Raw genomic sequence first — 16,360 nt, forward strand, 5'->3', positions numbered from 1 at the left:
GCTGGTTAATAGCAAAATTTTATTTCTGCATAAAGGCTCCTGACAGGTTCTTGAGGCCAAGGTATCTTATTTGCTTCAATTTGAATATGTTAGGTGAATCACTGGTCTATATACAAAGGAATGTGGCCCTGTCTTTTTTTTTTTTTAGTAATATCCTTCCTGTATAAATCACAGAGGAACATATGAGAAATGCAAACATGAGATACATAGTTTTCTTCTTTGACTACCGCCCTGATCCTTCCTCATAGACAAAAACAAATGGGGAAGAAGACACTTGAGCTCACTTCCCCTGGGGCATGATTAACTACCCAGTTGTCCTGCACTGAATCTCTCAGATCTCCAGTCCACTTGGGACCCAGAATTTAAGGATGCCATTAGTAAAATATTACAGGACAAAGAAATTATACTTGTGGGTGATGCCATGGTTTGAGTGAATGAGGACATCATATCTTGAGGAGATGTGATTGCATAAAAATCATGCTTAATAAAATTACTCTGGGGCCCAGCAGAGGTGACAATCCTGGATTACGAAGTGGGAGTGAGGGTTCTTAGCTTCACTGTAGTAGAAACTCTATTCATGGACTTCAGGTAATAAAGCCTATATGGGAAATTTGTTTCATCCACCTCTTCTACCTCTTTCCAGGTAAACAATGGTTTCTTTTATATTAATCAGACTGTGGTGGTTTATTCTCATATTTTTTTGAAATTATACCTCAACTCTTTTTTTTTACATTGTGTGTACATTAAATGGATTAGGCTGCCTTTGATAACTGGTAAGTGTGAAGCACACTTCTAAACTAGTAAAGACTTACTTCTAGGGCATTTAGCTTTATTCTTTCTGATGATATAAATATCATTATGGGTTCTTTTTCTCCATGAGTGATATATATATATATATATAATGGGATCTTCATCAGAAGAATTTCGCTTTTCACCTGAGTGTGCTTTACTGGAAGTTGCAAAAGGTTTGTGATTCATCAATACCATCTCTATGGTGCAATATTTGCTTGGTTCTAAATGTCCAAGTAGAAAAATTCAAGCCTGTTATATTATTTCAGATTTTTAATGTGTTATACTTGTGGATCATTTTTGGACTATGACTATTCAAGGATTCTGGGAAGTGTGAATCCATGCGATCCAGATATTTGTTTTCCTGTGGATGTAAAAATCAATAAAATTAGGAGCTTCCTGGTATCCTATTTACTTTTTAGGAATAGTACCCATGAAATACAGTTTTCATTTTTGACTACTGTCCTCTTATACAAAGACTACTGAGAAAGATGACTTTCTGTCCTGCTACACCAGGGATACATGAAAGCTACACAGACTAACTTCACTGAATCTACCCAAACCCTAATCTACTTTGGCACAAGGTTTTTAAGAAACCCAACCCTGGTTAGACTTTTCAGGATCAAATAAATGTATAAGGGAAGTGCCATGGCTTATGTCATTATGTTAATCCCCAGCATAGGCGTCATTCTTGGGAAAGGATGTAGGAGTGTTCTAGGCTATGCAAAACAGAGCTATGGAAGCAGATATGATTAAGAGTAAAACACAAGTAGTCATTGAAAAGTGTAAGAGACTGTGTCATAGAATGAAAACATGAGGTTGGGCAGTGGTTGCCTAATGACCTGGAAGAAAGGGAATCAAAACAGTCATACTACTAAATGGCAAAATGAGAACTGAAACTACATTGTCATAGAAAATAATTTATTTTTGATTTCAATAAGAAGAATATCAGCCCTATGCTTTTGTATCTCCAGCAACTCAAATAACTGGTAGAATTTATTAAGGGCTGCTGGAAGGACTAGAAATAGTAAGAATTCATATGTCCTTTTCCCTAGTGCTCTGGAGAGATCCACAAAATTTTCCAGAGGTGCTCTGCACTGTGTTTTCAGTCTACGGCCCTATACATGGGGATGCATACTGGCTGCTACACAAACTGTTGCCTCCAGTTGACTAATGGAACAGGCACAATGAAGGTAAAATAGTAATCCCCATATTAGGGAGTTCCAAGTCCTCAGGAATCCAACTGTACACTTCCTCCAACAACTCAGGCTATTCTATTCTTTGTACCTTGGAAACCTAACATGAGAGACTACTGACAAGATTCCTCGAAACCTTTCTGCAGAAGGTAAACTGAGAGAAGCTAAATGCTGTACTCAGAAGCTGAGTCCTTCATTGTTTTTCAACACAGTTCACTGAGGCATTTTATAAGTTTATATATATAAATCCATGTGAAGATCAGAATAGAATTATGGCACTTTTGTTGCCAGGAATTTAAATACAAGTAGGAGAAAAAGTAGGTTGATGATAAGAACAGATAATTTCTCAGATATTGGTGGCTACAATCCAGCTTTGAGAAAATATGTAGAAAGATTAGCCGTAAAGAAACTTAAGACTGCAGCTTAGCTGCCTAGTTATAATTATTTACAAGGGAACACAATATTATCTGGAGACCCCAACAAATAAGAAGGCACACCCTGATGGAAAGTCAATAATTCACTATTGAAAAGTCAAGACATTGGCAAAAATAATGCTGGAACAGACTGAGGAAATGCAAGAGATACAACCTAACTCTGAAGCTTTACCACCTCCTCAAGAGGTTTTTTCCCACTCCAGGAAATCAGACAGAAAGTAATTGGCAAATGGTGCAAACTTATGGACAAAATTGACATAATGAGAGAACCTTAGAAATGGGAATGGAATGAACTTACATTTCTGTTTCTTTTCCCCATTTTAAACTTTTCCAGTCCTTTCTTGTGGATACTGAAGCCATGAATTCTGCAATTTCTACTACCTTTCTTGTTTTACTCTAACTCAGAAAAATATCCAAGATATGGGTGTTTCTGGATGACCTATCTGTTCTTTCTCCTCTGAAGTTCCCATGCAAACAGGTATTTCCATAGAAGAATGTGCCTTGTCTTCTGATGTGCTTGATAATGCCAAAAAGGGACTTAACCATGTAACAAAGGGATATGATATTCTATATTCTGGATAGAGTGTTGTTGGAGCACCTGGGATGCAAGGTATCTAGGTTGGTAAATAAGTGCTTTCAAAAACAAAAGGGGGGCTTCCCTGGTGGCGCAGTGGTTGAGAGTCTGTCTGCTGATGCAGGGGACACGGGTTCGTGCCCCAGTCTGGGAAGATCCCACATGCCGCGGAGTGGCTAGACCCGTGAGCCATGGCCGCTAAGCCTGCACGTCTGGAGCCTGTGCTCCGCAATGGGAGAGGCCACAACAGTGAGAGGCCCGCATACCGAAAAAAAAAGGGGGGGGGAGACTATGGGAGAACAGCAGTCTCACCTAGTGCTGAAAACGTACACCCAAATTACAGGAAATCTATATTTATGGGCAGAAAAAAATAGAGAAATTTAATAAAAGGGACGAATCTCATTGTTATAGTTTACAATAAAGAAACAACATGGCCATGTATAAAACATATTCTCTATCTGTAGCTCAAATACAAGGTATAGAAAGAGTAATTAGAGAAATGTGAAAATAGGAATAATAAAGAAAGTATATTTACCTTATAATTCTCCCATATTACCTTAAGAAAGAAAGAAATATTTGACAAGGAGATCAATCTGTTTATAGATTTGTCCATGACCTGAGAGCAATAAATAAGTCATAATTGGTCTGATACCTGTGGTACACATTCTTGCTACTACATTAACTTCTGTGTCTGAGTAAGCTAATTATTTTTATGTAATAGACTTATGTTCAGCTTTCTTTCCTTTACCTTTAGCTAAGGAGTCAATGTTCCTACTTGACTTTACCTATGTAGGCTTTTAATATTTGTGGCAATTGATTCCCCAGAAATTCAGAGATTTATTTACTGTATTTTCTAGGTATTTACAAGAAAAATTAACAAATTGTCTCTGCCTTGATGCTCCAAACTAATTTAATGCTGGTTGATTTATTGATAGCTACTAATATCTTACATGTTAGTAAAGAAGATACTTTAGCTTTACTAAATTTCTTAGTCTCCCAAGACATAATGTCTTCCTGAACATGTTGCAGTATTATCAAACTGAAGTCAAATATTTGAGATATGTATTATTGGCCAACAGACAGAAGATGGTTGTATCCTGAACTCAGCCTAATATACAAATGAAACAATGTTACACACACACACACACACACACACACACACACACACACACACACCCCTCCACTGATTTTGAGAGTTGGTTGTGGATCCTTGCCTTTTATGAAAAGGCTAAACCTCTCCTGGTATGTTACATGAAATACCAAAATTATAGTACAGATAAAATCAAGAAGCCTTTCACATTCTTAGAATAGCTGTTGTTTCTCCATGTGTATTAGTTTTTAACTTTGATAAAACCTTCTACATGTTCTGTCATAAGATTTAGGGTGCTTCTAATAGCTTATTCAAAACTTAGGCCCTAATTATAGGCATATTGCTTACTTTTCTGTGTTATTAGATTTTGTTGCTCTGGGAATGCAAAGGTATTTACAAGGCATAATAGCAAAAACTCTCCTGATTGAAAGACTCAGGCTTTAATCTTGGAACACAATTTACTTATAGATACCTCATGATGTTACTATTTTACAAGTTTTTAAGATTCATTTCTCACTGTGTTGCCAGTCTAGCTATGAACAAATCTTATTTTCTAATCCTAATAGTACTCTGGGCAAGTGTAGCCTCTTGAACCCAGCTACTATGTTGCCTTATCCTGACAAAACAGGTTGAATATGACTGTCTCACAGTCACTGATGTAGATATTGGACCTTGGTCTGATTCACCTAATATTCCTATTCCCAAAGCTGACTTAATATTGTTCACTGACCCACAAGAGACTAAAATAGTATGATATGTAGTAGTCAACCCTCATGAGATTTTAGATGCTTCTGTTCCCTCAAACATAAAGTTAGTCCAAGTGGCAATGTCTCCTCTTTCATTTATAATTTTATTTGTGTTTCTTTTTTCTTCAGGTAGTCTAGCTAAAGATTTGTCAATGGTGTTTATCTTTTACAAAAAAAAAACAACTTAAAAATATTTATATTGCATTTTCTAGTCTCTATTTCCTTTATTTCTGCTCTGATCTTTATTATTTCCTCCCTTCAGCTAACTTGGAGCTTAGTTTTTTCTTTTTCTAGTTTTTTGAATTGTAAAGTTAGGTTATTTGAGATCTTTCTTTTTTTCTTAATGTAGGCATTTATTCCTATAAAATTCCCTCTTAGAACTGCTTTTGCTTCACCTCATAAGTATGTTGTGTTTCCATTTTCATTTGTCTCAAGATATTTTTAATTTTACTTTTTATTTCTTTTATGACTTTTTATTTCTTTTTGTGACCCATTAGTTGTTCAGGAGTGTGTTGTTTAATTTCCACATATTTGTGAATTTTCCAACATTTCTTCTGTTATTGACTTCTAGTTTCATACCATTGTGGTTGGAAAAGACACATGATAATCTCAATAATCCTGATTTTGTTAAAACATGCATTGTGGCCTAACATATAATATATCCTGGAGAATATTTGTGTACTTAAAAGAATATGTATTCTGAAGCTATTGGATAGAATGTCCTGTATATATTTATTAGGTCTATAGTGGTCTATAGTGTTAAGTCTGATGTTTTCTTATTGACTTTTTGTCTGGATTATCTATCTATTATTGAAAGTGGGTTATTAAAGTCACCTACTATTATTCTATTGTTGCTATTTCACCCTTCACTTCTGTCAAATCTAAGTCAGCTAGGTGCTTTGATGTTGGGTGTTGGGTGCATATATAATCATAACTGTTACATCTTGTTGAATTGGCCCTTTTATCATTGTATAATGACTTATTTGTCTCTTATTACAGTTTTTTTGTCTTAAAGTCAATTTCACCTAACGTAAATATTGCCATTTCTGCTCTCTTTTGTTGTCATTTGCATGAAATACCTTTTTCCTTCTCACTTTCAGCCTATATATGTACATAAATCTGAGTCTCTTGTAAACAGCATATGGTTGGGCCTTGTTATTTTAGAGAACATTCAGTCACTCTATGTCTTTTGAATCATGAGTTTAATTCATTTACATTGAAAGTATCATGACAGGTAAGGACTTACTATTGTCATTTTGTTAATTGTTTTCTGTCTGATTTGTAGTTCCTTTGTTCCCCTGTTCTCTTGTGGTTTGATAATTCTTTTTGCAGTTATACTGGTAATTTTCTCTCCAACTTTTGTGGATCTACCATAGGTTATTTCTTTTGTGGTTTCCATGAGGCTTGCATTGAACTACCTATAGTTATAATGGTCTAATTTAAACTGATAACAACTTCAAATGCATAAAAAGCTCTACACTTTTATTTTCCCCCATATACTCAACTTTATTTATCGATGTTGGATTTTATTTCTGTTTTTAAATTGTGAATCTATTAAAAAGTTCTTGTGGTTATAGTTATTCTTAATAGTTTTGTCTTTTCATTTTTATACTATGTAGCAAGATGAAACTAATTTATACGCTATTAAAACTATTAACACTATTCTGTGTTTGTCTATATATTTACTTTTACAAGTGAGATTTGTACTTTCATACACTTTTGTGTTCCTGTTTAGTGTTTATTCATTTCAACTTGAAGAGCACCCTTAAACTTTTCTTGTAAGGTAGGTGACAAACTCCCTCAATTTTTTATTTAACTGGGAAAGTCTTAATATCACCTCTATTTTTAAAGGACAGTCTTACCAGTTTAATATTCTTGATTGGCAAAGTGTTTTTTCCTTTCAGTATTTTGAATATATTATTTCTTTCTCTCCTGGCCTACAAGGTTTCTGCAGATAAATCCACTTATAGTCGTATGTGAATTCCTTTGTGTGTGATAAGTCACTTATCTTTTGCTGATTTCATGGATATCTCTTTGCCTTTGCCAATTTAATTATAATGTGCCTTGGTGTAGACCTCATTGGGTTCAAGCTATTTTGTGACTCTTAAGCTTCATGAAATCCATTTCTCTCCACAAATTTGGTAATTTGTCAGCCATTTTTTTAAAAATAGAATTTTTGTCTCTTTCTCTTCTCCTTCTGGAATTCCCATAATGCAAATGTTGTTCCATGTGATGGTGTTCCATACTCCTGTAGGCTTTCTTTTTTAAAAAATTCTTTTCTCTTTTTGTCCCTCTGACTGAATAATTTTAAATGACTTGTTTTCAAGTTCACTAATTCTTTCTCCTGTTTGATCAAGTGCACTGCTGAAGCTCTCTATTGAAATTTGTAGTGCAATGATTGTATTCTTTAGCTCTAGAATTTCTGTTTGATTTTTTTCTTGTTTCTATTTATTTATTGAACTTCACATTTTGTCCATGTATTATTTTTCTGATTTCATTCAGTTGTTTATATGTGTTCTCTTTTAGTTCTCTGAGCTCCTTTAAAACAATTATTTTAAGTTCTTTATCAGGTTGTTGGTAGATCTCTATTTCTTTAGGGTTAGTTATTGTGGCTGTATTAGTTTCTTTTATACAAACTCATTAAAGCAACTCATTAAATCTTGGCTTCAGAAGAAAGTCATTCACCAGTCAGCTCAGCCTGGGATTATGGGAAGGCCAGTTCTTGGCACCCATAGACAGGAGAGGCAAACTACCAATACTCTGATGTTGGGTGAGGACACTTGCTGGGATCTGTCATAGGGGGAGGTGTGAGTTGGGCCTTATAGTTGGACAGGACTGCACCTGTGTTCTCTGGCTGGGTGGGATTGGTGGGAGACTCCTTGTTCTAACAATGCTGGTAGCAAGGGCCCTGGTTGGACAAGGCAATGTTGCTGTTAGGAGCACAAGGCTTCTGTAAAGATCTGCAGTATAAGTTACTGTGAACCCATAACCCTTTTCCTTGTTCCTAGCTGTCCCCAGGTGGTATACCAATGCCAGTTCCCTCAGTGTTCCATGTGAGCTGAGAGATAAGTGGGCCTCTCAGACAACGCCCTGAGACCCTGGGGAAGTTGGATGTATGTCTTAGTTTCTCTTTCCCCAACTGGAGAAATCATGGGCCAAAGAGATCCTTCTCAGTGTGTTGCTGTTCCAGCTCAGGGAAGGGGTGACATGTAAAAAGTGAAATGTTTATTCTAACCCTTTTTGATGTAGTTTTCTTGTTTTTTCATGCTCCACCAGTGTACTATATATAGCCTTACCCCTGAGGTGTCAGACACTCAGGACAGCATTTTCATCTGTGTATAGTTGCTAAATTGTTTTTCTGTGAAGGAACTAGGGACAGGGATGCCTATTTACCATCTTGCCAATGTTACCTTAGACTAGCCTTTAGTCTTAAAATGAATATCTATGCTGATAATAAATATCTTTATGGTCTGTTAGGCCACCAGCCAACTTTGGAAGAATGGAGGTTTTCAAACGTTGGTAGAAACTAAAATATTACATGAGAAATGAATCACCAATGTATTAGAGTCATTGAAAATTCTCTAACAGAATTATATTATTGATTGTAAAATTCATACTCTGGAAAAAAAATTATCTAAAAAAAGAATTTTCAGACCAAGTTGTGAAAAGAGTTACTGAGTTTTGGGCTGGAAAAATTAAATGCCCATTATTTCTACCCAGAAACTCTTATTCATAATTTCAGAAATATCTAACTCTATAATAATTAGAAAGTTATAAATCAAGGGTAAATAAGAATAACACCATAGGAAAATGGGAATTACATGATGGAAATTTTTCTTTACAATATTTCCATTGAATGCTTGGGTGACTTTTCCATGCCACTGACAGACTCCTTCAAAGAGAAGGAATATACTGAATATTTTGGAATATTGCAACACTTATAATTCAGTAAATAATACCAAGATGTGTTGTTTGAAAAAAGTTATTTACAGGTAACACCTAAGATAAGTCAAGGAAGCCATCTAAAGCCAATGTTACCTGGAATATGGTGGCAAATGGACTTGATCAAGATTAGACCTTTAGAAGGTATCAAATATTTTTAGTAATGTTGAGTATGATGTTTAGATGGCCAGACATGTTTCCATAGGCTAAAACTGATGCTCCAGCAGTGAAAAACACCTTTCTAAATTATATCATCTCAACTTTTTGAATTCCTAAATATCTAGAATCCAATAGAGAAAGTAATTATATATTTTGTAATTTAGGAGCTTTGTAACATCCTACAAGTACTCAAATTTTGCCTACTTTTTATCATTTCCAGTTCCTGGACAAGTGGAATTAATGAACCATATCCTAAAATTTATTTGTCTAAATTACATCAAACCACTCACTTGCAGTGGCTCAAAGCCTTACCATTCGTTTCATTAAAATTAGGTTAACTCCTTCTAATAAGCAAATTTCAATTCAATTAGAAGATATTTGAATTTAGGATTTAAGCCTAACCCATTATCTGATGCAATAAAAAATAGTCATGATCAAATATAATACTTAAAGAGTTTGCAGGCTTCCCTGGACTTATTTTGCCAGATGCTGGAAAAATTTCCCTGAGGAGGTATGCCATCAATATTGAACAGGAGACCTGGTATATATCAAATTGTTCCAATATCAGACTGATGGTCATCACACCAGATAGAATCCTACCAGGTTTGTTGATAATTCACATCAAGGTGAAGAAGAAACCCAAGTAGATGCATGCTTCTCTTGTGAGACCAACACCTATGACTGAGTGGGCCACAATTTCCATTAAGAACCTTAAGGTTAAATTCTCTAGATAGTAATTTAAAATAATATGCAGGCTGAAGAAAAAGTTTGTCTAGTGGACAGACAGTAGGAGACATAGATTGTTGTGTTACTTCTTAATTACCTTGACCATTATAATTTTGATACTTATTCTATTTTATATCAGTTGAACATGAAGCTTACAGTATTAGACCTTCTTCCTTTAAAAGTGAGTATATTAACCTCAGGGAATTTTGAATTGATTACAAATGTTCTGAATATGGAGTGAGGACTCAAGAAATACATATTTTGCCATAATACTTCATATCCTTCAATTGAATAGTTTAAATTTAGAAGAATGAAACCCACAGACTATCTGTTGACCTATTTACCCAAATAAAACAATCTTAAATATCACCCTTTGTGTTATTGAATATACTAATGGGAAGAAATTTTTAACCAGTCGAACTAAATACAAGTATATTCAAATTGAAAGTCCTTGAACAATAACACAAAACTCCAGCTGCTCTCTACATTATATAGCCATTGGAGTCCAGTTTGACAAAACTGGAATGAATGTACAATGAGGAAGACATATCCCAGCCCAAATTATATAGCATATTTCCTTTAAAAGTCCCAAAATATAGTGTCCCATTAAAAATAAGTCTACCTCATTTAGAACTTAGCAATGTCCAGTCTCCATACTTAAGGTTTTTAGGGTCATTAAATGGACTATTGCTTTTAATATTACTACTTCTAATTTGAGTCAATTCAACTCAATTCTACTTGTATGCAATAGGCTTTATGACTATGAAAAGTTTTTACATGAATAATAAAATGTGTCATGATCAAACTAAAAGAGATTTACTAAATACCATATTTATAGGTAAGTAGAAGCTGGGATAACAACTGCAAACTCTATTGATATAGAAATATGGACAAACATACTTAGTGCCTTGGGACAATTGCAGAAAGATGTAATTCAGATGCAAACAGGGTGGAATCAAAACCTAATACAGAATACAACTATAGAGAAAAGTGAAAATGGAATTGAGAAATAATTTGGAATTGGACACCTGGGAATGAAACCCTGCTGCAAAAAAAAAGTACCTAAATATTTTTCACAAGCCTTCACTCATATAACTGAACAATTAGTTATTCAACAATTGCAATATACACTTACTAGTACTGAAATATAAGATTGCACATACTTAGAACAACAGTTAGATTTGGGCGTGTTACTATATATGGAGAGATTAAATAATGTAAAAAGATTAATCATAGAGGAGCTGAAACTTGGCAATCGCAGACTGAAACTTCTGAAAACAAAACTACTAAAACTAACTTCACTAAAAAACATGTTTTCTCCTATACATATGTGAAACTAATATGTTAGATGGGTGCCAGTCCTTCAAGGAGATATATTTGAATTGAGACAATGGAGCCTTAAGAAAAACGTATGTGTCTAAATCAATCTATGTGCTTATAAGTAAAGAAAAATTGTTCATCTATTAAGCTTTGTTTAATGATTTATAATTCCTAATAGTGTTGCACCTTTGGGTTCTATCCTTCGCTCTTTTTCTCTCTTTACATATTACAGTAAGATATACTGCTAAGAGTTACACCTTCTCATTAAGTGACAAATGACAGCCTTACTCATAAAGTCATTCCAAATAGATCACTGGACTAGAGAAGTTTCACCCTAAAGCACTTAGACTTACTCATTTAGTCAGCCTGAATATTGATATGGGGTGTTCTTATTGATTGACTGATCTACTTGATGTAATCTTATGACAAAATATTTGCTTATTATTTGAATTTTACATGATTAACAGTTAAGAAAAATTTTGTTAACTGGCATATAGATCAATGTTCAATACTCATCTAGGTCTCTATAATGACTAGACCAATATTTATATAATATTGAATGGGATCCTAATAGTGTCTTGCTGCTTTAGGACCATTGAATAACTTTTAATATATGACAATTCTGCCAACATAGATTAAAATGTGAAATTCAGTAATTTTCTGTTTCTATTAACCCTAAAGTTGATTATATTAATGAGGAAACCCATATATAAATTTCAGTGCCTGAATATCATGTTAATGCATTATTTTCAGTATAATGATGTATGTGCTATGAATGATGGAGGCTGCCTGGAAATGAATACTATTTCCGGTAACCTGATACTTGATTTGTAAACTCCAAGTTTCAAGAGGCTTCAGGTGTGTCATTTTAGGAGAGTTCATATGCAATAGACAATGCCAAATGTTACCAGTATGGCATCTTTTGATATATAGATAAAGGATGATAATTGGGATGCTCTTGTGTTTTCCTGACACGTTCTGAGTGGTTCTCCAAAGAAACTTGTGTTCTGTGTCATTCTTGTGTAGGGTTGTCAATAGTCTACAACCTCTATACTAGGTCATTTTCTGAGTATTTATCATATTGCTCCATTAAGGAAAAACTTTCAAGAGCCATGTTCCATGAAAGACTTTGTTCTATATTTTGATACTTGTCCTACTCCTGTACACTTAAATAATGAGTACAGAGGAAGAGCATGGTTTGACCTGCAGCCTTAGAGAATTAATGTGAGTCAGGTACCTACCACTGAATATGTCAATATGCCAGTCCAAATTGGTGCCATAATTGGCTGGTACATATATTCAGGTCCAAGTGTGTATATGTGTATGGAAAGCCAGGGCTTCAGTCAATGATGAGAACTTACAGTCTTGAAGTGAGATGATGACCTGGAAATCATGATCAATAGAATTAAAATGAAGGTAAACCTAGGTGACAATAAAAGGAAATATATAGGGAATCATTATTTCCTTTATAGACATTTTGTTTGGTGCTTGAGACAATGAAACCTTAAAAGAAACTTATGTAAACCAATCCTGTCTATCTACTAGAAAGTAAAAAGAAATACTCATCCTATAAACTTTGTTTCAGAGATTTATAATTTTTAATAGTAAGGTACATTCAGGGATTAGTCCACTGTTTTTTTCTCAATGTGTCTTTGAGTAAGACATTCAACCAAGGAATGCAACACTGCATTGATGATCGGTGTCTAGGTTCCTTTAGTCATAGTTATATTCCAAATAGAAAATTGACTGGAGAAGATGCACTCCTAAGCATAATAGATTTAAGCAGAAGGTAAACTGAATAGGAATATGGAATTTCCTTTGGAAACAGTGACTGACTTACTTGATGTAAATTTATGTTTCATTTGAACATGAAATTAGTAATATTGAAGTTGAGAAATTTTGATTCACTGGTCCCCAGTACAATGTTTAATCTACTTCAACAAACAAGATGAGAACAATATTTTTATAATTTTACAGGATTCTAAAAGTAACTTTGTGCTACTTTGAAGTACTAAAGAATCTCCCATAGCTGAAGGAAAATGCCATTAAAGAGATTTGAGATACAGTAGTTGGACTGTTAAGGAACTAAAATTTTAAGCTTAAAATTTAGTACTTACACTAAGAAACACACAAAATTACAGATCTTAATATGGACCAAGTGTATATAATATAATAAACAATTTTCTATAAATCAGCAGTCCCCAAACTTCTTGACGCTAGGGACCAGTTTCGTGGAAGACAATTTTTCCACAGACCGTGGGGGAGGGGTGGGATGGTTTGGGGATAATTCAAGCTCATTACATTTATTGTGCACTTTATTTCTATTATTATTACATTGTAATGTATAATGAAATAGTTATACAACTCACCATAAAGCAGAATCAGTGGGAACCCTGAGCTTGTTTTCCTGCAACTAGATTGTCCCAGCTGTGGGTGATGGGAGACAGTGACACCCGAAGTGTGTTGTTTATGTCCAGTCTACTCCATAATCTCGTTTTGGTTGCTGTCACTGCAGAAAACCCTGCTGCACAAAGACAGGATGTTGGAAATGGAAGCAGGCTTTGCAGTGCTTTTGTGGCAATGTCAGGATATTACATCTTGACTTTAATCCAGAACATATGGAGATTTGAAGTTGTCTCAAACGTACTTTTAAGGCCACCGTAATTTGCGATCTCAAGCAGTTGATCCTCTTCTAGCACGGACAGTCAATTCACCTGGTTTATTCACAAATGAGTCACGGATCCATTCCTTCCCAGTTTAGGGGTCTTTTGTGGTTCGGAAGTAATGCTCAAACTCTTTTGAAAGCTGAGATAGGTGATCATGCACCAGCTGGGAGGAAGAAGTCCCTGGCTAAGTGTCTTTCAAAATCTCTGCTAATGTTTGAAACATGTCAAAAAGCCATGTTCATTTGTTGCCCCCATAACTCCAGTTTGGCTTTGAATGCAGCCACTTTATCTGCTGACTTGAGCACAGTTGTCATTCTCCCCTGAAGTGACAGATTGAGTTCGTTGAGCAGATTGAATATGTCACACAAGTAAGCAAGTTTTGTGACCCATTCTGTGTCACTGAAGTGTGCTGCCAGTGGTGACAGTTTTTTAAAAGAAATCCCTGGAGCGGCTCTCATAGCTCAAAAACTCAGGCCAATGATCTACCTTTAGAAAGCCATGTCACTTCTGTGTATAGGAGAAGACATATGTGCTCTGCATCCATCTCCTCCCAGAGCTGCACGAACAGAAGTGAGTTAAGGGCATGTACTTTAATATGGTTGATAATTGTAATCACATCCTGTAAAACGCTAATAAGTTCAGGTGACATTTTCCAGCCAGCCAGCATTTCTCTATGGATGACACAGTGTGTAGACTCACATTCAGAAGTGACCTCTTTGACCCGAGCAGAGAAACCACAAAGCCGTCCAGTCATGGCAGCCGCTCCATCCATGCATATACCAACACAAAATGACCAGTTCAGTTTTCCTGATATGTAATCATTCAAAGACTTGGATAGTTCTGCAGCTGTGGTGTTGGTTGGCAACAAAAGTGCACATAACATCCTCATGCACATCCTCCTGGAAAATATATTGCACCCAAACAAGCATTGTTGCCTTGTGGTCAACATTGGTAGACTCCTCAACCTGGATTGCGTACCACGGTGACTCACTGATCCTCTCTAACAATTGTTCCTCAATATCCTCTGCTATTTCATCAATTTGTCTATTTATGATGCTAGCTGAAAAAGGAACATGTGCCACCTTTTGAACTGCAGCCTCTCCTAAATGTTCACAACCAACGTCCTTAGAAGCAGACAAGGTCAACTCTTCACCAATAGTAAAGGGCTTCTTAGCTTTAGCAATGCCGTTAGCCACTAAGAATGATGCTCTCAGTGCAGACACATTTGATGAAGTTGTGGCCTTCAATAATTACTTCTGTTCTTCGTGTCCATGTTTTGTTCTTTTGAAAAACTCCAAAGTCTTGTCTTTTAATTCAGGGTGATTAGTCTCCATGTGGTGAAGCAGTTTTTGAAGGTTTCAAGGCTTTGTTGGATAGTCAGTTGCCACATATAATACAAAGTGGGCTAGGAGAATGTGAATCACCTGTTGCAATGAACCCATAATTTAAGTAGGACTCTTGGTATTTTCTTTTAAATACAGCTTTTTTTATTTGGCAGTATTGGAGTCTTCTGCTGTCTCATGATTGGGCCTTTCCCAATTTTCAAAGAAGCTCTCCAGCAAAGTTTGTTTTTTATTCATTTTGGCTAGGGTTAGCTTGTGGGCTTACCAAAACTGTGACTGAGAAAAGTGCACAGTATGGGAAAGAGTTGTGGATGGAAGTAGTAAATAAAATAGTGGGAAGGCCACGCACAGACTAAAATGATTGTTGAATTCTGACTTAAAGCCTGCCACCAGATGCAGCTGTACAATTGAAGTACATCAACTCACTTGACACTATAAATCTGCCACCAGATGCAGCTTAATTGTCACTTGCCACTCACAGATAGGGTTTTGATATGAGTCTGCAAGCAATTGATTTATTATGGTCTCTGTGTAATCAAACCTCTCTGCTAATGATAATCTGTATTTTTAACCACTCCCCAGCTCTAGCATCACCACCTCAGCTCCACCTCAGATCATCAGGCATCAGATTCTCATAAGGAGCATGCAACCTAGATCCGTGGCATGTGCAGTTCACAGTAGGGCTCACAGGCCTATGAGAATCTAATGCTGCCACTGATATGAAAGGAGGAGCTCAAGTGGTAGTGTGAGCAATGGGGAGTGGCTGTAAATAGAGATGAAGCTTAGCTCACTCACCGGCCACTCACCTCCTGCTGTGTGGCCTGGTTCCTAACAGGCCAAGGACTGGTACCAGCCTGTGGCCTGGGGGTTGGGGACCCCTGCTATAAATGATGCCATAAGATTCTCATTTAAAATTGACTATGCTAGTGTCACTGAATGAAAAGTATTTTTTCTCAATGAGTGACCAACTAACTTTAAAGAATTATCAAGGGCAAATCCAATATTTTTGATGAGATATTTACTGATCTGTGGTTGCCAGGTGATGATGTGATTTTTTTAACTAAATATATAAGAAGGCATATTTACATTGATTATGAAATTCATTTCTTCTGTACCTATAAAGTGGGTAAGATATTGAAGAAAACACACAATATGACAATGGCTTATTAACCATGTTCAAAAAGGCTAAAATTCATGTTCAAGCATCACTAAAAAATCAAAATGACAACTGTACTGTTATTTTATTTGTAATCCAAAGACTCATGTGGCTTCAGAAATAGAACTTGGGGAAGTTCTTATGCAAAGAGAAAAATACAGAGATAACAATATAGATCAGTGTTTAATAAAATAAAATTGATCAGTGAAATGACCTCAT

The 16,360-nt window shown here is 35.6% G+C and overlaps 2 non-coding genes across 2 annotated transcripts; both read left to right on the forward strand.

The window, feature by feature from the left end:
• The first annotated feature begins 428 nt into the window (after nt 1-428).
• LOC136119536 (small nucleolar RNA SNORD115) lies at nt 429-504 on the forward strand. The gene has a single exon (XR_010655523.1). It is a non-coding gene; the product is annotated as a small nucleolar RNA SNORD115 (small nucleolar RNA).
• An 11,812-nt stretch (nt 505-12,316) lies between these two features.
• On the forward strand, nt 12,317-12,395 carry LOC136119535 (small nucleolar RNA SNORD115). Its single transcript, XR_010655522.1, has one exon. It is a non-coding gene; the product is annotated as a small nucleolar RNA SNORD115 (small nucleolar RNA).
• Nucleotides 12,396-16,360: the final 3,965 nt, after the last annotated feature.

This window comes from Phocoena phocoena, chromosome 2, assembly GCF_963924675.1.
Source record: "Phocoena phocoena chromosome 2, mPhoPho1.1, whole genome shotgun sequence".
Taxonomy (NCBI): domain Eukaryota; kingdom Metazoa; phylum Chordata; class Mammalia; order Artiodactyla; family Phocoenidae; genus Phocoena; species Phocoena phocoena.